The following is a 20,288-nucleotide window of genomic DNA, read 5'->3' on the forward strand; positions in this document are numbered from 1 at the left end:
CGGGGATTAATGGAGAGGTTGAGTCAGAACTGGAGGTTGGTTGGGAAGTTAGGTCAGTACTGGAGGTGGGTTGGGAGGTAAGGTCAGTATTAGGGATTAATGGAGAGGTTAGGTCAATATTGTAGGTGGGTTGGGAGGTTAGGTCAGAACTGAAGGTGGGTTGGGAGGTAAGGTCAGTATCGGGGATGATTGGAGAGGTTAGGTCAGTCCTGGAGGTGGGTTGGGAGGTTAGGTCAGTACTGGAGGTGGGTTGGGAGGTAAGGTCAGTATTAGGGATTAATGGAGAGGTTAGGTCAATATTGTAGGTGGGTTGGGAGGTTAGGTCAGAACTGAAGGTGGGTTGGGAGGTAAGGTCAGTATCAGGAATGATTGGAGAGGTTAGGTCAGTATTGTAGGTGGGTTGGGAGGTTAGGTCAGAACTGGAGGTGGCTTGGGAGGTAAGGTCAGTATAGGGGATGATTGGAGAGGTTAGGTCAGTCCTGGAGGTGGGTTGGGAGGTTAGGTCAGTATTGTAGGTGGGTTGGGAGGTTAGGTCAGTACTGGAGGTGGGTTGGGAGGTTAGGTCAGTATCGGGGATTAGTGGAGAGGTTAGGACAGTATCAGAGGTGGGTTTGGAGGTTAGGTCAGTACTGGAGGTGAATGAGACTAGGTCAATGTGGTTTTTGGAAGGTAGATAGGATAGTATGCTTGGAATTTTTAGAGCCTGGTTTCAGGGACTAGGACTGGTTTCAGGGACTAAGCAGGGTGTTTATCACATGGCCGTTATGGGTTAATATCAGGAAAACATGTTGGGAAAGGTGGCTGCCATGACACTCTGTAGCTACTCCCTCCCGAACCCTTCCCCAGGAAGCAGCTGTCAGAGTCAGTAGTGAGGCTTCCTTCCTGTATGCACCTCCTTACATGTGACTGCGAGGACACATCCCCATTGGCTGCTGATGTCAGCATTTCTCCTCCGTCTGTTGATCGCACATGCGGGGGAATGGCATCAGCGCCATTTAGTAGGGGTGGGGAATTAAATGTCTCTCCTATGTACCTATGCACACTACTATGGATGGGGAATACGTGAAATTTATGGGGTGCTCTAAAGCTGACTTATATCCCCTCAGGGGAGATCTTTCCCTCACTTCCTGCCCTGGTGACACCCCGATTAATAGGATATACACTCACTGGCCACTTTATTAGGTCCACCTTGCTAGTAGCGGGTTGGACCCCCTTTATTAGGTCCACCTTGCTAGTAGCGGGTTGGACCCCCTTTATTAGGTCCACCTTGCTAGTAGCGGGTTGGACCCCCTTTATTAGGTCCACCTTGGTAGTAGCAAGTTGGACCCCCTTTTGCCTTCATTCTTCATGGCATAGATACAACAAGGTGTTGGAAACATTCCTCATCACGCAGTTGCTGTAGATGTCGGCTGCACATCCATGATGCCAATCTCCCATTTCACCACATGCCAAAGGTGCTCTATTGGATGAGATGTGGTGAGTGTGGAGGCCATTGGAGGACAGTGACCTCATTGTCCAGTGGTGAGATGATTGGAGCTTTGTGACATGGTGCATTATCCTGCTGGAAGGAGCCATCAGAAGATGGGGACACTGTAGTCATAAAGGGATGGACATGATCAGCAACAATACTCAGGTAGGCCGTGGTGTTTAAACCATGCTCAATTGGTACTAAGGGGCCCAAAGTGTGCCAAGAAAATATCCCCCACCACCAGCCTGAACCGATGATACCCCATCCCCCACACCATTACACCACCACCACAAGCCTGAAATGGTGATACCCCATCCCCCACACCATTACACCCCACCACAAGCCTGAAATGGTAATATAAGGCAAGATGGATCCATGCGCCAAATTCTGACCCCACCATCTGAATGTCGGAGCTGAAATCCAGACTCATCAGACAAGGCAACGTCTTTCCAATCTTCTGTTGTCCAACTTCGGTGATCCTGTGCCAATTGTAGCCTCAGTTTCCTGTTCTTAGCTAACAGGAGTGGCACCCGGTGTGGTCTTCTGCTTCTGTAGCCCACCTGCTTCAAGGTTGGATGTGTTGTGCGTTCAGAGATGGTACTCTGCATACCTTGGGTGTAACGAGTGGTTATTTGAGTTACTGTTGTCTTTCTATCATGTGGAACCAGTCTGCCCATTCTCCTCTGACCTCAACAAGGCATTTTCCTCCACACAACTGCCGCTCACTGGATATTTTCTCTTTTTCCAACCATTCTCTGTAATCCCGAGAGATGGTTGTGTGTGAAAATCCCAGAAATTCTCAGACCAGCCCGTCTGCCACCAACCACGTTCAAAGCCACTTCAATCCCCTTTCTTCCCCATTCTGATGTTCGGTTTGAGCTTCAGCAAGTCGTCTTCACCACGTCTAGATGCCTAAATGCATTGAGTTGCTGCCGTGTGATTGGCTGATTAGCAATTTGTGTTACCGAGCAGTTGAACAAGTGTACCTAATAAAGTGGACAATGAGTGTATCCCGAATGATACACGGTCAGTATAACCCTCCCCCGCTCTACCAAATTGTAAACAATGTAATAACAAATGACAACATTTTCAGGACATCGTGTTTCCTTCTCATTAACATTTCAAAGATTTGCAACATTTCCAGACATAAAGGACTCTTTCTTCATAACATTTAAAGGCCAACGCATGGCGGAGAGACCGACACATTTTCATGGTGACATGCTGCAACCTCTGATACTGACCTAACCTCCTGACACACCTCATCTCTGATACTGACCTAACCTCCTGACACACCTCACCTCTGATAATGACCTAACCTCCTGACACCCCTCACCTCTGATAATGACCTAACCTCCTGACACACCTCACCTCTGATACTGACCTAACCTTCTGATACACCTCACCTCTGATACTGACCTAACCTAATGACCTAACCTCCTGACACCCCTCACCTCTGATACTGACCTAACCTCCTGACACACCTCATCTCTGATACTGACCTAACCTCCTGACACCCCTCACCTCTGATAATGACCTAACCTCCTGACACACCTCACCTCTGATACTGACCTAACCTCCTGACACCCCTCACCTCTGATACTGACCTAACCTCCTGACACACCTCACCTCTGATACTGACCTAACCTCCTGACACACCTCACCTCTGATACTGACCTAACCTCCTGACACACCTCACCTCTGATACTGACCTAACCTCCTGACACACCGCACCTCTGATACTGACCTAACCTCCTGACACCCCTCACCTCTGATACTGACCTAACCTCCTGACACACCTCACCTCTGATACTGACCTAACCTCCTGACACACCTCACCTCTGATACTGACCTAACCTCCTGACACACCTCACCTCTGATAATGACCCAACCTCCTGACACACCTCACCTCTGATACTGACCTAACCTCCTGACACCCCCCACCTCTGATAATGACCTAACCTCCTGACACCCCTCACCTCTGATACTGACCTAACCTCCTGACACACCTCACCTCTGATAATGACCTAACTTCCTGACACACCTCAGCTCTGATACTGACCTAACCTCCTGACACCCCTCACCTCTGATAATGACCTAACCTCCTGACACCCCTCACCTCTGATACTGACCTAACCTCCTGACACACCTCACCTCTGATAATGACCTAACCTCCTGACACACCTCACCTCTGATAATGACCTAACCTCCTGAAACACCTCACCTCTGATACTGACCTAACCTCCTGACACCCCTCACCTCTGATACTGACCTAACCTCCTGACACACCTCACCTCTGATACTGACCTAACCTTCTGATACACCTCACCTCTGATACTGACCTAACCTCCTGACACCCCTCACTTCTGATACTGACCTAACCTCCTGACACCCCTCACCTCTGATACTGACCTAACCTCCTGACACACCTCACCTCTGATACTGACCTAACCTCCTGACACACCTCACCTCTGATAATGATCTAACCTCCTGACACCCCTCACCTCTGATAATGACCTAACCTCCTGACACACCTCACCTCTGATACTGACCTAACCTCCTGACACACCTCACCACTGATAATGACCTTACCTCCTGACACCCCTCACCTCTGATAATGACCTAACCTCCTGACACACCTCACCTCTGATACTGACCTAACCTCCTGACACCCCTCACCTCTGATACTGACCTAACCTTCTGATACACCTCACCTCTGATACTGACCTAACCTCCTGACACACCTCACCTCTGATACTGACCCAACCTCCTGACACACCTCACCTCTGATACTGACCTAACCTCCTGACACACCTCATCTCTGATAATGACCTAACCTCCTGACACCCCTCACCTCTGATACTGACCTAACCTCCTGACACACCTCACCTCTGATACTGACCTAACCTCCTGACACCCCTCACCTCTGATACTGACCTAACCTCCTGACACACCTCACCTCTGATACTGACCTAACCTCCTGACACACCTCACCTCTGATACTGACCTAACCTCCTGACACACCTCACCTCTGATACTGACCTAACCTCCTGACACACCGCACCTCTGATACTGACCTAACCTCCTGACACCCCTCACCTCTGATACTGACCTAACCTCCTGACACACCTCACCTCTGATACTGAGCTAACCTCCTGACACACCTCACCTCTGATACTGACCTAACCTCCTGACACACCTCACCTCTGATAATGACCCAACCTCCTGACACACCTCACCTCTGATACTGACCTAACCTCCTGACACCCCCCACCTCTGATAATGACCTAACCTCCTGACACCCCTCACCTCTGATACTGACCTAACCTCCTGACACACCTCACCTCTGATAATGACCTAACCTCCTGACACACCTCACCTCTGATACTGACCTAACCTCCTGACTCCCCTCACCTCTGATAATGACCTAACCTCCTGACACCCCTCACCTCTGATACTGACCTAACCTCCTGACACACCTCACCTCTGATAATGACCTAACCTCCTGACACACCTCACCTCTGATAATGACCTAACCTCCTGACACACATCATCTCTGATACTGACCTAATCTCCTGACACACCTCACCTCTGATACTGACCTCACCTCCTGACACACCTCACCTCTGATAATGACCTAACCTCCTGACACAACTCACCTCTGATAATGACCTCACCTCCTGACACACCTCACCTCTGATACTGACCCAACCTCCTGACACACCTCATCTCTGATACTGACCTAACCTCCTGACACGCCTCACCTCTGATAATGACCCAACCTCCTGACACACCTCACCTCTGATACTGACCTAACCTCCTGACACACCTCACCTCTGATACTGACCCAACCTCCTGACACACCTCACCTCTGATACTGACCTAACCTCCTGACACACCCCATCTCTGATACTGACCTAACCTCCTGACACACCTCACCTCTGATACTGACCTAACCTCCTGACACACCTCACCTCTGATACTGACCTAACCTCCTGACACACCTCACCTCTGATAATGACCTAACCTCCTGACACCCCTCACCTCTGATACTGACCTAACCTCCTGACACACCTCACCTCTGATACTGACCTAACCTCCTGACACACCTCACCTCTGATACTGACCTAACCTCCTGACACACCTCACCTCTGATACTGACCCAACCTCCTGACACACCTCATCTCTGATACTGACCTAACCTCCTGACACGCCTCACCTCTAATAATGACCCAACCTCCTGACACACCTCACCTCTGATACTGACCCAACCTCCTGACACACCTCACCTCTGATACTGACCTAACCTCCTGACACACCCCATCTCTGATACTGACCTAACCTCCTGACACACCTCACCTCTGATACTGACCTAACCTCCTGACACACCTCACCTCTGATACTGACCTAACCTCCTGACACACCTCACCTCTGATAATGACCTAACCTCCTGACACCCCTCACCTCTGATACTGACCTAACCTCCTGACACACCTCACCTCTGATACTGACCTAACCTCCTGACACACCTCATCTCTGATACTGACCTAACCTCCTGACACACCTCACCTCTGATACTGACCTAACCTCCTGACACACCTCACCTCTGATACTGACCTAACCTCCTGACACACCTCACCTCTGATACTGACCTAACCTCCTGACACACCTCACCTCTGATAATGACCCAACCTCCTGACACACCTCACCTCTGATACTGACCTAACCTCCTGACACACCTCACCTCTGATACTGACCCAACCTCCTGACACACCTCACCTCTGATACTGACCTAACCTCCTGACACACCCCATCTCTGATACTGACCTAACCTCCTGACACACCTCACCTCTGATACTGACCTAACCTTCTGATACACCTCACCTCTGATACTGACCTAACCTCCTGACACACCTCACCTCTGATAATGACCTAACCTCCTGACATCCCTCACCTCTGATACTGACCTAACCTCTTCACACCCCTCACCTCTGATAATGACCTAACCTCCTGACACACCTCACCTCTGATAATGACCCAACCTCCTGACACACCGCACCTCTGATACTGACCTAACCTCCTGACAAACCTCACCGCTGATACTGACCTAACCTCCTGACACCCCTCACCTCTGATAATGACCTAACCTCCTGACACACATCATCTCTGATACTGACCTAATCTCCTGACACACCTCACCTCTGATACTGACCTAACCTCCTGACACACCTCACCTCTGGTAATGACCTAACCTCCTGACACACCTCACCTCTGATACTGACCTAACCTCCTGACACACCTCACCTCTGATAATGACTTAACCTCCTGACACACCTCACCTCTGATAATGACCTCACCTCCTGACACACCTCACCTCTGATAATGACCTAACCTCCTGACACACCTCACCTCTAATAATGACCTAACCTCCTGATACACCTCACCTCTGAGACTGACCTAACCTCCTGACACACCTCACCTCTGATGACCTAACCTCCTGACACACCTCACCTCTGATACTGACCTAACCTCCTGATACACCTCACCTCTGATACTGACCTAACCTCCTGACACACCTCACCTCTGATAATGACCTAACCTCCTGGCACACCTCACCTCTGATACTGACCTAACCTCCTGACACACCTCACCTCTGATAATGACCTAACCTCCTGACACACCTCACCTCTGATACTGACCTAACCTCCTGACACACCTCACCTCTGATACTGACCTAACCTCCTGACACACCTCACCTCTGATACTGACCTAACCTCCTGACACACCTCACCTCTGATACTGACCTACCCTCATGACACACCTCACCTCTGATAATGACCTAACCTCCTGACACACCTCACCTCTGATAATGACCTAACCTCCTGATACACCTCACCTCTGATACTGACCTAACCTCCTGACACACCTCACCTCTGATACTGACCTAACCTCCTGACACACCTCACCTCTGATGACCTAACCTCCTGACACACCTCACCTCTGATACTGACCTAACCTCCTGACACACCTCACCTCTGATGACCCAACCTCCTGACACACCTCATCTCTGATAATGACCTAACCTCCTGACACACCTCACCTATGATGACCCAACCTCCTGACACACCTCATCTCTGATAATGACCTAACCTCCTGACACACCTCACCTCTGATACTGACCTAACCTCCTGACACACCTCACCTCTGATGACCCAACCTCCTGACACACCTCATCTTTGATACTGACCTAACCTCCTGACACACCTCACCTCTGATGACCCAACCTCCTGACACACCTCTTCTCTGATACTGACCTAACCTCCTGACACAGCGCACCTCTGATAATGACCTAACCTCCTGACACACCTAACCTCTGATGCCCTAACCTCCTGACACACCTCACCTCTGATAATGACCTAACCTCCTGACACACCTCACCTCTGATAATGACCTAACCTCCTGACACACCTCACCTCTGATACTGACCTAACCTCCTGACACAGCGCACCTCTGATAATGACCTAACCTCCTGACACACCTCACCTCTGATACTGACCTAACCTCCTGACACACCTCACCTCTGATGACCCAACCTCCTGACGCACCTCATCTCTGATAATGACCTAACCTCCTGACACAGCGCACCTCTGATAATGACCTAACCTCCTGTCACACCTCACCTCTGATACTGACCTAACCTCCTGACACACCTCACCTCTGATACTGACCTAACCTCCTGACACACCTCATCTCTGATACTGACCTAACCTCCTGACACACCTCATCTCTGATACTGACCTAACCTCCTGACACACCTCACCTCTGATACTGACCCAACCTCCTGACACAACGCACCTCTGATACTGACCTAACCTCCTGACACACCTCACCTCTGATACTGACCTTGCCTCCTGACACACCTCACCTCTGATAATGACCTAACCTCCTGACACACCTCACCTCTGATAATGACCTAACCTCCTGACACACCTCACCTCTGATAATGACCTAGCCTCCTGACACACCTCACCTCTGATAATGACCTAACCCAACTTCAGCAAGCCGTCTTCACCACGTCTAGATGCCTAAAAGCATTAAGTTGCTGCCGTGTGATTGGCTGATTAGAAATTTGTGTTACCAAGCAGTTGAACAAGTGTACCTAATAAGGTGGATAATGAGTGTATATGTCTTATCCCAAATTATATACAGTCAGTACAACCCTCCCCCGCTCTACCGAATTGTAAACAATGTAATAACAAATGACAACATTTTCAGGACATCAGGTTTCCTTCTCATTAACATTTCAAAGATTTGCAACATTTCCAGACATAAAGGTCTCTTTCTTCATAACATTTAAAGGCCAACGCATGGCGGAGAGACCGACACATTTTCATGGTGACATGCTGCAACCTCTGATAATGACCTAACCTCCTGACACACCTCACCTCTGATACTGACCTAACCTCCTGACACACCCCATCTCTGACAATGACCTAACCTCCTGACACACCTCACCTCTGATACTGACCTAACCTTCTGACACACCTCACCTCTGATACTGACCTAACCTCCTGACACACCTCACCTCTGATAATGACCCAACTTCCTGACACACCTCACCTCTGATAATGACCTAACCTCCTGACACACCTCATCTCTGATACTGACCTAACCTCCTGACACACCTCATCTCTGATACTGACCTAACCTCCTGACACACCTCACCTCTGATACTGACCTAACCTTCTGACACACCTCACCTCTGATACTGACCTAACCTCCTGACACACCTCACCTCTGATACTGACCTAACCTCCTGACACACCTCACCTCTGATACTGACCTAACCTCCTGACACCCCTCACCTCTGATACTGACCTAACCTCCTGACACACCTCACCTCTGATACTGACCTAACCTCCTGACACACCTCACCTCTGATACTGACCTAACCTCCTGACACACCTCACCTCTGATACTGACCTAACCTCCTGACACACCGCACCTCTGATACTGACCTAACCTCCTGACACCCCTCACCTCTGATACTGACCTAACCTCCTGACACACCTCACCTCTGATACTGACCTAACCTCCTGACACACCTCACCTCTGATACTGACCTAACCTCCTGACACACCTCACCTCTGATAATGACCCAACCTCCTGACACACCTCACCTCTGATACTGACCTAACCTACTGACACGCCCCACCTCTGATAATGACCTAACCTCCTGACACCCCTCACCTCTGATACTGACCTAACCTCCTGACACACCTCACCTCTGATAATGACCTAACCTCCTGACACACCTCACCTCTGATACTGACCTAACCTCCTGACACCCCTCACCTCTGATAATGACCTAACCTCCTGACACCCCTCACCTCTGATACTGACCTAACCTCCTGACACACCTCACCTCTGATAATGACCTAACCTCCTGACACACCTCACCTCTGATAATGACCTAACCTCCTGACACACATCATCTCTGATACTGACCTAATCTCCTGACACACCTCACCTCTGATACTGACCTCACCTCCTGACACACCTCACCTCTGATAATGACCTAACCTCCTGACACAACTCACCTCTGATAATGACCTCACCTCCTGACACACCTCACCTCTGATACTGACCCAACCTCCTGACACACCTCATCTCTGATACTGACCTAACCTCCTGACACGCCTCACCTCTGATAATGACCCAACCTCCTGACACACCTCACCTCTGATACTGACCTAACCTCCTGACACACCTCACCTCTGATACTGACCCAACCTCCTGACACACCTCACCTCTGATACTGACCTAACCTCCTGACACACCCCATCTCTGATACTGACCTAACCTCCTGACACACCTCACCTCTGATACTGACCTAACCTCCTGACACACCTCACCTCTGATACTGACCTAACCTCCTGACACACCTCACCTCTGATAATGACCTAACCTCCTGACACCCCTCACCTCTGATACTGACCTAACCTCCTGACACACCTCACCTCTGATACTGACCTAACCTCCTGACACACCTCACCTCTGATACTGACCTAACCTCCTGACACACCTCACCTCTGATACTGACCCAACCTCCTGACACACCTCATCTCTGATACTGACCTAACCTCCTGACACGCCTCACCTCTAATAATGACCCAACCTCCTGACACACCTCACCTCTGATACTGACCCAACCTCCTGACACACCTCACCTCTGATACTGACCTAACCTCCTGACACACCCCATCTCTGATACTGACCTAACCTCCTGACACACCTCACCTCTGATACTGACCCAACCTCCTGACACACCTCACCTCTGATACTGACCTAACCTCCTGACACACCCCATCTCTGATACTGACCTAACCTCCTGACACATCTCACCTCTGATACTGACCTAACCTTCTGATACACCTCACCTCTGATACTGACCTAACCTCCTGACACACCTCACCTCTGATAATGACCTAACCTCCTGACATCCCTCACCTCTGATACTGACCTAACCTCTTGACACCCCTCACCTCTGATAATGACCTAACCTCCTGACACACCTCACCTCTGATAATGACCCAACCTCCTGACACACCGCACCTCTGATACTGACCTAACCTCCTGACAAACCTCACCTCTGATACTGACCTAACCTCCTGACACCCCTCACCTCTGATAATGACCTAACCTCCTGACACACATCATCTCTGATACTGACCTAATCTCCTGACACACCTCACCTCTGATACTGACCTAACCTCCTGACACACCTCACCTCTGGTAATGACCTAACCTCCTGACACACCTCACCTCTGATACTGACCTAACCTCCTGACACACCTCACCTCTGATAATGACTTAACCTCCTGACACACCTCACCTCTGATAATGACCTCACCTCCTGACACACCTCACCTCTGATAATGACCTAACCTCCTGACACACCTCACCTCTAATAATGACCTAACCTCCTGATACACCTCACCTCTGAGACTGACCTAACCTCCTGACACACCTCACCTCTGATGACCTAACCTCCTGACACACCTCACCTCTGATACTGACCTAACCTCCTGATACACCTCACCTCTGATACTGACCTAACCTCCTGACACACCTCACCTCTGATAATGACCTAACCTCCTGGCACACCTCACCTCTGATACTGACCTAACCTCCTGACACACCTCACCTCTGATAATGACCTAACCTCCTGACACACCTCACCTCTGATACTGACCTAACCTCCTGACACACCTCACCTCTGATACTGACCTAACCTCCTGACACACCTCACCTCTGATACTGACCTAACCTCCTGACACACCTCACCTCTGATACTGACCTACCCTCATGACACACCTCACCTCTGATAATGACCTAACCTCCTGACACACCTCACCTCTGATAATGACCTAACCTCCTGATACACCTCACCTCTGATACTGACCTAACCTCCTGACACACCTCACCTCTGATACTGACCTAACCTCCTGACACACCTCACCTCTGATGACCTAACCTCCTGACACACCTCACCTCTGATACTGACCTAACCTCCTGACACACCTCACCTCTGATGACCCAACCTCCTGACACACCTCATCTCTGATAATGACCTAACCTCCTGACACACCTCACCTATGATGACCCAACCTCCTGACACACCTCATCTCTGATAATGACCTAACCTTCTGACACACCTCACCTCTGATACTGACCTAACCTCCTGACACACCTCACCTCTGATGACCCAACCTCCTGACACACCTCATCTTTGATACTGACCTAACCTCCTGACACACCTCACCTCTGATGACCCAACCTCCTGACACACCTCTTCTCTGATACTGACCTAACCTCCTGACACAGCGCACCTCTGATAATGACCTAACCTCCTGACACACCTAACCTCTGATGCCCTAACCTCCTGACACACCTCACCTCTGATAATGACCTAACCTCCTGACACACCTCACCTCTGATAATGACCTAACCTCCTGACACACCTCACCTCTGATACTGACCTAACCTCCTGACACAGCGCACCTCTGATAATGACCTAACCTCCTGACACACCTCACCTCTGATACTGACCTAACCTCCTGACACACCTCACCTCTGATGACCCAACCTCCTGACGCACCTCATCTCTGATAATGACCTAACCTCCTGACACAGCGCACCTCTGATAATGACCTAACCTCCTGTCACACCTCACCTCTGATACTGACCTAACCTCCTGACACACCTCACCTCTGATACTGACCTAACCTCCTGACACACCTCATCTCTGATACTGACCTAACCTCCTGACACACCTCATCTCTGATACTGACCTAACCTCCTGACACACCTCACCTCTGATACTGACCCAACCTCCTGACACAACGCACCTCTGATACTGACCTAACCTCCTGACACACCTCACCTCTGATACTGACCTTGCCTCCTGACACACCTCACCTCTGATAATGACCTAACCTCCTGACACACCTCACCTCTGATAATGACCTAACCTCCTGACACACCTCACCTCTGATAATGACCTAGCCTCCTGACACACCTCACCTCTGATAATGACCTAACCCAACTTCAGCAAGCCGTCTTCACCACGTCTAGATGCCTAAAAGCATTAAGTTGCTGCCGTGTGATTGGCTGATTAGAAATTTGTGTTACCAAGCAGTTGAACAAGTGTACCTAATAAGGTGGATAATGAGTGTATATGTCTTATCCCAAATTATATACAGTCAGTACAACCCTCCCCCGCTCTACCGAATTGTAAACAATGTAATAACAAATGACAACATTTTCAGGACATCAGGTTTCCTTCTCATTAACATTTCAAAGATTTGCAACATTTCCAGACATAAAGGTCTCTTTCTTCATAACATTTAAAGGCCAACGCATGGCGGAGAGACCGACACATTTTCATGGTGACATGCTGCAACCTCTGATAATGACCTAACCTCCTGACACACCTCACCTCTGATACTGACCTAACCTCCTGACACACCCCATCTCTGACAATGACCTAACCTCCTGACACACCTCACCTCTGATACTGACCTAACCTTCTGACACACCTCACCTCTGATACTGACCTAACCTCCTGACACACCTCACCTCTGATAATGACCCAACTTCCTGACACACCTCACCTCTGATAATGACCTAACCTCCTGACACACCTCATCTCTGATACTGACCTAACCTCCTGACACACCTCATCTCTGATACTGACCTAACCTCCTGACACACCTCACCTCTGATACTGACCTAACCTTCTGACACACCTCACCTCTGATACTGACCTAACCTCCTGACACACCTCACCTCTGATACTGACCTAACCTCCTGACACACCTCACCTCTGATAATAACCTAACCACCTGACACACCTCACCTCTGATAATGACCCAACTTCCTGACACACCTCACCTCTGATACTGACCTAACCTCCTGACACACCTCACCTCTGATACTGACCTAACCTCCTGACACACCTCACCTCTGATACTGACCTAACCTCCTGACACCCCTCACCTCTGATAATGACCTAACCTCCTGACACACCTCACCTCTGATAATGACCCAACCTCCTGACACACATCATCTCTGATACTGACCTAATCTCCTAACACACCTCACCTCTGATACTGACCTAACCTCCTGACACACCTCACCTCTGATAATGACCTAAGCTCCTAACACACCTCACCTATGATAATGACCTAACCTCCTGATACACCTCACCTCTGATACTGACCTAACCTCCTGACACACCTCACCTCTGATACTGACCTAACCTCCTGACACACCTCACCTCTGATACTGACCTAACCTCCTGACACCCCTAACCTCTGATAATGACCTAACCTCCTGACACACCTCACCTCTGATACTGACCTAACCTCCTGACACACCTCACCTCTGATACTGACCTAACCTCCTGACACACCTCACCTCTGATAATGACCTAACCCCCTGACACACCTTACCTCTGATAGTGACCCAACCTCCTGACACACCTCACCTCTGATAATGACCTAACCTCCTGACACACCTCACCTCTGATACTGACCTAACTTCCTGACACACCTCACTTCTGATAATGACCTAACCTCCTGACACACCTCACCTCTGATAATGACCCAACTTCCTGACACACCTCACCTCTGATACTGACCTAACCTCCTGACACACCGCACCTCTGATACTGACCTAACCTCCTGACACACCTCACCTCTGATAATGACCCAACCTCCTGACACACCTCACCTCTGATACTGACCTAACCTCCTGACACTACTCACCTCTGATACTGACCTAACCTCCTGACACACCTCACTTCTGATACTGACCTAACCTCCTGACACACCTCACCTCTGATACTGACCTAACCTCCTGACACACCTCACCTCTGATACTGACCCAACCTCCTGACACACCTCACCTCTGATACTGACCTAACCTCCTGACACACCTCACCTCTGATACTGCCCCAGCCTCCTGACACACCTCACCTCTGATACTGACCTAACCTCCTGACACACCTCACCTCTGTCCCAACTACCTTAACCCTAACTACAGAAATGTATCCTTCATGCTGACCTAACCTTCCAACTCCCCTCTGACATAGTCCCAGCACTCTTACTCATCTCTGACACTGATCTATCATCGCAATTCTTCCTCAATACTGACTTTAAACAATCGACCCACCTCTGATCCTGACCTAACCTCCCAAATCCCCTCTGATATAGCCCTAACATTCCAACTCATCTCTGACACTAACCTCCCAATTTTTCCTCAATAATGACCTAACCTCCCAACCCACCTCCAATATTTGTCTAACCTCTATCCAGATTTGACAAGAGAAACACTCAAGTGCCAGAGGGTCTCCAAACCTCTTCTAGATTTACTTTGTGCCACCTATCACTGGGGATCCTCCGATCTGCCATACTGCACTATCCCGAGGAACTTAAGGACTTTTGACGGATATTAGATATTCAAGTCCCGCCACTCCCAGGATGATCTGATCGTATAGACCTGTTAGCTTTATGAATGATCATACATACACATATGAAGTTCCTTCCTTGTACACATATGAAGGTCCTTCTTCATACACATATGAAGGTTCTTCTTCGTACACATGAATGTCCTTTCTCGTACACATATGAAGGTCTTTCCTCATACACATATGAAGGTCCTTCATCATACACATATGAAGGTCTTTCCTCATACACATATGAAGGTCTTTCCTCATACACATATGAAGGTCCTTCCTTGTACACATATGAAGGTCCTTCCTCTTACACATATGAAGGTCCTTCCTTGTACACATTTAAAGGTCCTTCCTCTTACACATATAAAGGACCTTCCTTGCACACATATGAAGGTCCTTCCTTGTACACATATGAAGGTCTTTCCTCACACACATACTTTATAAAGGTCCTTCCTCATACACATATGAAGGTTCTTCCTCATACACACATGAAGGTCCTGCCTCATACACACACGAAGGTTCTCCTTGTACACATATGAAGGTCCTTCCTCAAACACACATTAAAGTCTTGCCTCATACACACATAAAGGTTCCTCCTTGTACACATATGAAGGTCCCTTCTCATACACATATGAAGGTCCTTCCTTGTACACATATGAAGGTCCTTCCTAATAGAGATATGAAGGTCCTTTCTCATACACATATGAAGGTCCTTCCTTTCTTGTACACATTCTCCTGATTTTGTCTTCAATTTATGTTTTTACAATTTTGATCCAAATGACTGGGTGTAATACGATTAACATAATTCATCAGATTTATGACACAGAAATTGATCTTCAGATAAAACGAGAAAATTTGACTCATAAGATCTGACATTTCCAGCAACAGAAAAAATGGAGTTCTGGAGCACAACGCCTATAAATTGCATTATCTTGCTTCCATTCCCCTATATGTGAGACCGACAAACCTGTAATCGGTTATAAATTATGAGCATATCTCATTTACAGTCCCTGAGCTGGCTGGGGTTTAGCTGCAGTAAAATTAACTTCATTGAAAGTATCTCCATTTCCATCTGCTGCCCAGAGATTTGTATAAACAATCTATTGTTACACCGCCGGAGAGAAAAGGGCACGACTTCAGGAAGAGGTTTTTTTTCTTATACTCAGAAGGTTTTCCAAAATGTTTTCAATTTCTATCCAAATACACTCAATAATGAGGCTCCAGACCCACAAGAAGGAAAGACCCGCAAGGTTCCTATTTAGAGTTCCGGACGCACAAGAAGAGACCTCTGAGTTCCTATATAGAGCTCAAGACCCACAAGAAGAAGAAACCTCTGAGGTTCCTATATAGCGCTCCAGACACAGGTAAAGAGGAGACCTGTGAGGTTCTTATAAAGAGCTCCAGACACAGGTAAAATGGAGACCTATAAAGTTCTTATATAGAGCTCCAGACACAGGTGAAGAGACCTGAGGGGTTCTTCTATGGAGCTCCAGACACAGGTAAGGAGGAGACCTGAGGGGTTCTACTATGGAGTTCCAGACACAGGTGAAAAGGAGACCTGTAAGGTTCTTATATAGCGCTCCAGACACAGATGAAGAGGAGATCCGAGGGGTTCTTCTATGGAGCTTCAGACACAGGTAAAGAGGAGACCTGAGGGGTTCTTATATGGAGCTCCAGACACAGGTAAAGAGGAGACCTGAGGGGTTCTTCTATGAAGCTCCAGACACAGGTAAATGGAGACCTGAGGGGTTTTTCTATAGAGCTCCAAACACAGGTGAAGAGGAGACCCGTAAGGTTCTTATATAGAGCTCCAGACACAGATGAAGAGGAGACCTGTGAGGTTCCTTTATAGAGCTTCTTACACAGGTGAAGGTGAAGAGGAGACCTGTGAGGTTCCTATATAGAGCTCCAGACACAGGTGAAGAGAAGACCTGTGAGCTTCCTATATTGAGCTCCAGACACAGGTGAAGAGGAGACGTGTGAGGTTCCTATATGGATCTCCAGACACAGGTGAAGAGAAGACCTGTGAGGTTCCTATATTGAAGTGTGAGGTTCCTATATAGAGCTCCAGACACAGGTGAAGAGAAGACCTGTGAGGTTCCTATATTGAGCTCCAGACACAGGTGAAGAGGAGACCTGTGAGGTTCCTATATGGAGCTCCAGACACAGGTGAAGAGGAGACCTGTGAGGTTCCTATAAAGAACTCCAGACGCAGGTGAAAAGGAGACCCGTGAGAGTTTTATAAAGAACTCTGGACACAGGTGAAGAGAAGACTTGTGATGTTCCTATATAGAGCTCCAGACAAAGTTGAAGAGGAGACCTGTGAGGTTCTTATACAGAACTCCAGACACAGTTGACAAGGAGACCTGAGGAATTCCTATATGGTGCTCCAGACACAGGTAAAGGTCCGGTACCATTTTCCGGACACAGGTGAAGAGGAAAACTGTGAAGTTCTGATAAAGAACTCTAGACACAGATGAAGGTCCAGTCCGTTCTCCGGTCACAGTTGAAGAGGATATCTGTGAGGTTCAGACACAGATGAAGAAGAGACTTGAGGGGTTCCTATGTGGAGTTTCAGACACAGGTGAAGGTGTGGTTCTGTTCTCTGGACACAGATGAAGAGGAGACCCGTGAGGTTCTTATATAGAACTCCAGACACTGGTGAAGGTCTGGTCCCTTTCTTCAGACACAGGTGAAGAGGAGACCTGAGGATGTTCCTATATGGAGCTCCAGACACAGGTCAAGAGGAGACCTGTGAGGTTCCTATATAGAGCTCCAGACACAGGTGAAGAGGAGATCTGTGAGATTCTTATATAGGGCTCCAGGCACAGGTGAAGAGGAGACCTGAGGAGGTTCCTATATAGAGCTCCAGACACAGGTGAAGAGGAGACCTGTGAGGTTTTTATATAGAGCTTCAGACACAGGTGAAGGACTGGTCCTGTTCCCAGACACAGATGAAGAGAAGACCTGTGAGGTTCCTATAAGAAACTTCAGACACAGGTGAAAAGGAGACATGTGAGGTTCTTCTATGGAGCTCCAGACACAGGTGAAGAGAAGACCTGTGAGGTTCCTAAATGGAGCTCCAGACACAGGTGAAGAGGAGACCTGTGAGGTTCCTAAATGGAGCTCCAGACACAGATGAAGAGGAGACCTGTGAGGTTCCTATATAGAGCTCTAGACTCAGGTGAATGTCTGGTTCTGTTCTCTGGACACAGATGAAGAGGAGGAGACCTGTGGGGTCCTTTTATAGAACTCCAGACACAGGTCAAGGTCCGGTCCCATTCTCCAGACACAGGTGAAGAGGAGACCTGAGGATGTTCCTATATGGAGCTCCAGAGACAGGTCAAGAGGAGATCTGTGAGGTTCCTATATAGAGCTCCGGACACAGGTGAAGAGGAGACCTGTGAGGTTCTTATATAGAACTCCAGACACAGGTGAAGGTCCGGTCCTGTTCTCTAGACACAGGTGAAGAGGAGACCCGTGAGGTTCTTATACAGAACTCCCAACACAGGTGAAGGTCCGGTCCTGTTCTCCAGACACAGGGAAGAGGAGACCTGTGAGGTTCTTATGTAGAGCTCCAGACACAGGTGAAGAGGAGACCTGTGAGCTTCCTATATAGAGCTCCAGACACAGGTGAAGATGAGACCTGTGAGGTTTTTATATAGAGCTCCAGACACAGGTGAAGAGGAGACCTGTGGGGTTTTTATATAGAGCCCCAGACACAGGTGAAGAGGAGACCTGTGAGGTTCCTATATAGCACTCCAGACACAGGTGAAGAGGAGATCTGTGAGGTTTTTATATAGAGCTCCAGACACAGGTAAAGAGGAGACCTGTGAGGTTTTTATATAGAGCTCCAGACACAGGTGAAGAGACCTGTGAGTTTCCTATATAGAGCTCCAGACACAGGTGAAGTGGAGACCTGTGAGGTTTTTATATAGAGCTCCAGACACAGGTGAAGAGGAGACCTGTGAGGTTTTTATATAGAGCTCCAGACACAGGTGAAGAGACCTGTGAGTTTCCTATATAGAGCTCCAGACACAGGTGAAGAGGAGATCTGTGAGATTCTTATATAGGGCTCCAGGCACAGGTGAAGAGGAGACCTGAGGAGGTTCCTATATAGAGCTCCAGACACAGGTGAAGAGGAGACCTGTGAGGTTTTTATATAGAGCTTCAGACACAGGTGAAGGACTGGTCCTGTTCCCAGACACAGATGAAGAGAAGACCTGTGAGGTTCCTATAAGAAACTTCAGACACAGGTGAAAAGGAGACATGTGAGGTTCTTCTATGGAGCTCCAGACACAGGTGAAGAGAAGACCTGTGAGGTTCCTAAATGGAGCTCCAGACACAGGTGAAGAGGAGACCTGTGAGGTTCCTAAATGGAGCTCCAGACACAGATGAAGAGGAGACCTGTGAGGTTCCTATATAGAGCTCTAGACTCAGGTGAATGTCTGGTTCTGTTCTCTGGACACAGATGAAGAGGAGGAGACCTGTGGGGTCCTTTTATAGAACTCCAGACACAGGTCAAGGTCCGGTCCCATTCTCCAGACACAGGTGAAGAGGAGACCTGAGGATGTTCCTATATGGAGCTCCAGAGACAGGTCAAGAGGAGATCTGTGAGGTTCCTATATAGAGCTCCGGACACAGGTGAAGAGGAGACCTGTGAGGTTCTTATATAGAACTCCAGACACAGGTGAAGGTCCGGTCCTGTTCTCTAGACACAGGTGAAGAGGAGACCCGTGAGGTTCTTATACAGAACTCCCAACACAGGTGAAGGTCCGGTCCTGTTCTCCAGACACAGGGAAG

General features: G+C 48.8%; 1 protein-coding gene across 1 annotated transcript in view; it reads right to left on the reverse strand.

Moving 5' to 3' along the window:
• The window catches only part of NPR1 (natriuretic peptide receptor 1), a gene marked incomplete at its 3' end in the record, with an annotated part of 181,475 nt that overhangs the window by 153,602 nt on the left and 7,585 nt on the right, over nucleotides 1–20,288 (reverse strand).

This window comes from Aquarana catesbeiana, linkage group LG13, assembly GCF_042186555.1.
Source record: "Aquarana catesbeiana isolate 2022-GZ linkage group LG13, ASM4218655v1, whole genome shotgun sequence".
NCBI classification, from domain to species: domain Eukaryota; kingdom Metazoa; phylum Chordata; class Amphibia; order Anura; family Ranidae; genus Aquarana; species Aquarana catesbeiana.